Source organism: Solanum pennellii, chromosome 4 (assembly GCF_001406875.1).
Source record: "Solanum pennellii chromosome 4, SPENNV200".
Lineage (NCBI taxonomy): Eukaryota > Viridiplantae > Streptophyta > Magnoliopsida > Solanales > Solanaceae > Solanum > Solanum pennellii.
This window is the reverse complement of record NC_028640.1, coordinates 44,378,221-44,383,651: the sequence shown is the minus strand read 5'-3', so window position 1 is coordinate 44,383,651 and position 5,431 is coordinate 44,378,221. Positions and strand designations below refer to the sequence as shown.

The 5,431-nt window shown below is 29.5% G+C and overlaps 1 pseudogene; it reads left to right on the top strand.

Moving 5' to 3' along the window:
• The first annotated feature begins 1,830 nt into the window (after positions 1–1,830).
• LOC107017428 lies at positions 1,831–4,980 on the top strand (annotated as a pseudogene).
• Positions 4,981–5,431: the final 451 nt, after the last annotated feature.

The following is a 5,431-nucleotide window of genomic DNA, read 5'->3' as shown; positions in this document are numbered from 1 at the left end:
AGTTCATACTTTTAAGATACATATAGATAGATATAGATATAAATAGATAGCTGATAAATACCAAAACAAAAATAAAATATATTTACAGGACAATCAACAATCGGTTTCTTTGTCCCCTTTTACTTTTCATGATAAATTGGCTAAACCCATAAAAGACAAAAAAAAAGCATTAAAATCGATTTTTATTGACCAATCAGAATTGTCTTCCAGAATCTATAATTGCCTCAAATATCTAAAATATAGTATTAGCTGCCAGACCTTAGTCTCGTACTACTGAACCATTTTCTTAGAAACATTATATAATATAATATCTTATATTAATGAGAAAAGGGCCAAATATCTCCCTAAACTATTTGAAAAGGTCTAGATATACCCTCCGTTTAAAGTTTGGTTCACTCATGCCCTCGCCATCCAACTTTTGATCCAAATATGCCCTTATGGGCATTATATGAAAATGGAAAGATATTCGGACTCATAAACACCTAACCCGACCCATAAATCAAGCCCCTTTTAAATAAATTATCGAACAATTTTCAACAATTTTGTTTAATTTTTAATTTTTTCGATAAATTCCAAAAATGAGTAATTGATTGATAAAAAAAAGGAAGAATATGAAAAAATATATAAAATTAACGCCAAAATTCACAAATAATTGTAATAACCTTAAATTCAATTTAAACATTTTTATTTTTTTCAATAAATCCCAAAAATGAGTAATTGATTAATAAAAATTATGAAAAAATATAAAATTAACGCCAAAAATTAAAAAATAAATACAGTAACCTTAAATTCAACAACTTCAATAACTTATAATTTTAAATATTTTTGGCAAATCCCAAAAATGAGTTTATTAACAAAAAATATGAAAAATTCACAAATAAAAAATAGAAAAATATGAAAAAAAAATATAAAATAAAAAAAATGTTGAAATTATTGAATTTAAGGTTATTATATTTATTTGTGAATTTGACGTAAATGTTTTATTTTGTTTTCATATTTTCCCCTCTTTATTGGTAAATTATTCATTTTCAGGATTTGCCGAAAAATATAAAAAATTTTAAAAAATTATATAATGAAATGTTACTATATTTATTTGTGAAATTTTGGCGTTAATTTATTTTTTTCATACTTCTCATATTTTTTAGTAATCAATTACTCATTTTCGAGACCTACCGAAAAAATAAAAAATTTAAAAAAATATTGAAATGTTAGATTTAAGGTTACTATATTTATTTGTGAATTTGTGGCGTTAATTTTATATTTTTCCTATTTTTTATTAATCAATTACTCAAATTCGAGATTTATCAAAAAAATAAAAATTAAACAAAATTGTTAAAAGTGGGTCGGATAGTGAATTTAAAAGGAGTTGATTTATGGGTTGGATTAGGTGTTTATGAGTTTAAATATCTTTCAATTTTCATATAAATGTCATGTGGTAAGGTCAAAATGACGTGGCAATTCCATGTGGCATTTAAAGAAATACAAAATGAGTTGGATATGTCCAACATGACAACAAACTCCCATAAGGGCATATTTGGATCAAAAGTTGGACGGCGAGGGCGTGAGTGAATCAAATTTTAAATGGAGAGTTTATATAGACCTTTTCGAATAGTTTAGACGCATATTTGACCTTTTTCCCTATATTAATTCGTAAAAAGGCAAATTGTACAGACAAGCCATGACAATAACATTTGCTTCACACCTCATCGACTATGTCATAAGCCATCAGATGATTATTTATTCAAATGAAAAATCAATACATTGGAATAACTCTACTCAAATTAATTGTTGTAATAATAATATCTCCGAAAATATAGAATAATCAAAACAATGGAAAAATCACATAAAAATGTAAAAGGCATTTGGATAGGAAGCTAGAGTTACTTCTGGTGTACTTTCTCCTTTCAATTTTTCAAGAAGGTACAAATTAATTCTATTTTTATAATATTCTTTTCAGATTTAAGTTATATAGACTGAAAGTAAGTCGAAAGACACTTTGCACATCCCCAACCATTTCAGCCAATAAGTTTACAAAAGGCATAATACATAAATATAAATCTTAACTTGGTATCATCAGACAACCAGGGCCGGCTTTATACCTATTTGAATAAGGCATTGACCTTAGCCCCCAATTTTAGGGGGCCTCAATTTTTTTTATCAATAATAAATTATGTGTTAAATTTTTTTAGAAAAAATTGATTATTTATGATACAATATATCTTTTAAAAAAAGTATTATATTATTTTCTTTAATCCCATTTAAATAGAAGAAATCAAGAAGAATTGTTTTATTTTCTCGCAATCTCTATGCTAATAATTATTTTATTCTTTTAACTCCTTTTACACTCTCTTCTTTAAATGTTTGATAAGTTAGAGTAATACTCTATTAAAAATATGGATCACTAGTCGAAAAGTGTTGAGCAAACTGAGTTGAATTTTTTTTCTATTTCTCTTAGATTTAGAAACATTACAACAACCATAGTAAAATGTGGAGTATACAAAATTATCAACTTCTTGAATCAAATTCTATATTAACAATTCATATAATAATTGCCCTAGTAAGCAAATGTTTTTCAACGTTGATTTGATAAAAATCTTATCTAAAGCAAATAATTGAAAAAGAAATCGAATAAATCAATTAGAAAAAAATTATTGAGTATACTTTGCATTTAAAAATGCATTTTTTAAAATAATGCATATGTTTAGAATTTAGGCCTCTAGTTGAAATTTCGCTTGAGGCCTCCGATTGCGTTGAGCCGCCCCTGCAAACAACTATGCCCTCCAACTTTGAGTTTTCTCAAGTAGGCACTTATACTTGTATAAAATTGAACAAGTAGACATACGTTTTCCACATGACATAATACACGCAGGACGCCACTTAAGACAAAAAATTGTCATGTAGGACGAGTGTGTTTGTTATTCAATTTTATACATGTCTAAGTGTTTACTCGTGCACACCTACAGTTAAAACTAATAGTATCCAACTAACACCAAGTTAAGGTCATTTTTATGTATTACGGCTTTTACAAAATATGTACAAAATTATAGTAGTGTATATTTTATACTCATTAAATCTACAGAACATATCTACATTGATATTGTATATATTGCGTATATTTCGTGGATAATGATAATTTAGTTGACCGAACGGTATATATATATATATATATATATATATTTATTTATTTATTTATTTATTTATTTATAACTTTCCTATTATACTTTCTCCGAAGATAAACACTAATAGAAGTTTTGTTTAATTTGGAATGAGTGAGGGTGACTGGTGAAAAAGATGTGCAATTCAAAGTTATATATTGTGGAATTTGTCATACTGATCTTCATCAGCTCAAGAATGAAAGGAGCAATAGAGTATATCCAATGATACGTGGTTAAGTTTCATTTTGCTCCATATCTTTTACTATGTTCTTTTATTATAACCCTGTCGCAGACAAAAGCCGTTATATTTTATTTAAGTGAAAAATAGTAGATTAGTGGACTTATTATTCACCAAGTTTCAAAAAGAGTATTCTTATAATTGCATTATATATTATCTTTTGACAGAGGCGGAGCTAGGATTTAAACAATATAATAATCGCAACATATGTAGTTAAATTGTTTGGACAACAAAACTGTAAATTTGATCATCAAGAAGTTCACTAGAAGACCTCACGATGATGAAAGATGTAACTAAACAACAAAAATCCATAGCTAAATCGGATTAATTTGCTTAGGATTGCATAACGTAGATAAGAAAAATTCATCTACACCATACAAGGTAGGGGTAAGTTCTGCTTACATTTTATCCTCTTTTAACTCGACTTGTGAAATTACACTGAATATGTTGTTTCACGTAAGAGAAATTAGTGGTAGATTATATGTAAGTTCTAAATTTTGTTACTCCTTTGTAATTTTCAATTTCTCTAACAGGCATGAAGTTGTTGCTGTGGTAACTGAAATTGGTAGCAAAGTAGAGAAATTCAAAATTCGAGATAAAGTTGGCGTTGGAGGTTTAATAGAATCATGTTGAAAATGTGAAAATTGTGACAACGATGTGGAAAATTACTGTCGCGGATCAAATCATGCCATACAACGGTGTTTACACCAATGGAAACATCACGTATGGTGGTTACTCCGATGTAATGGTGACGAATGAGCACTACGTGGTCCACTGGCCCGAAATTTACCAATGGAAGTTGCTTCCCTGTTATGTGTAGGGATCACAATTTATAGTCCATTGAAATATTTTGGACTTGACAAGCCGGGAATGCACATTGGTGTTGTTGGTCTTGGTGGACTTGTACATATGGCTGTGAAATTTTCTAAAGCGTTCGGGACCAGAGTTACTGTCATTAGTACATCTCTTAGTAAGAAAGACGCGGCAGTTAAGCGTTTAGGGGCGGACTAATTTTTGGTCAGTCGTGGCCCTGACCAAATGCAGGTCGATCAATCAATCAACTATGCTTCAATTTCCAATTTATAACGAAGGTGTGACAAATGAATAGTACTATTTTCGTTTGTACGTGTATTATGAGCAGGGTGCAGAGGGGTCACTTGATGGCATCATCGGTACTATATGTATGATTCACCCTCTTCTTCCATTGATTAATTTGTTGAAAACTCATGGGAAGCTTGCGATGACTGGGGCGCCTGAAAAAACACTAGACTTGCCTGTATTTCCCCTGCTTTTAGGTATCTTTTGTCTTAAATCAACGATTTTTGTCTACTCATTTTCCCAATCGGAAATATTGATATGTAATGCTAATAAAATGTGTGTAATTGGAAGGAAGCTAGTGCAAGGAGCTTTATAGGAGAGATGAAGGAGACACAAGAGATGATAGATTTTGCGGCGAAGCATAATATAACACCAGATATTGAAGTCGTACCAATGGACTATGTGAATACAACATTGGGACACCTTTTGAAATTGGACGTGAAGTATCGTTTTGTGCTTGACATTGGAAACACGTTGAACAGGAATTGAGATGGGGGGCGGGAGGGCATCTTGTTTCTGGCAATATCAATGTTGTTTTTTTATGAAGAAAATGAGTGTGTCATAGGGTTATGATTTTGTATTAAGCTTGCACGTTTTGTTATTTTAATCTATTTCTTACATTTTTAGTATCAAAAGGAATAAGCAGTTAAGAGAATTAAAATGATATTATGTTTTCTAGTATTGAAACTAAGTAAAAACTTATAAGCATTCACGTTTACATCAAATTATACTGATTTATCATGGTTAAGTTCATAAATAAAAAAACTCAAATTGCCAACAAATTTTACTAACAACTTCTACTAACAAATTATCAACATATTTCTAATCGAATAATATTTTAAAACTTAACAACGAAATTCTAACATATTACCAACATAAATCTTACTAACGAAGTATTTTAGTTGGTAAATATTGCGGGTGAAAATGGCGCCAAATTTAG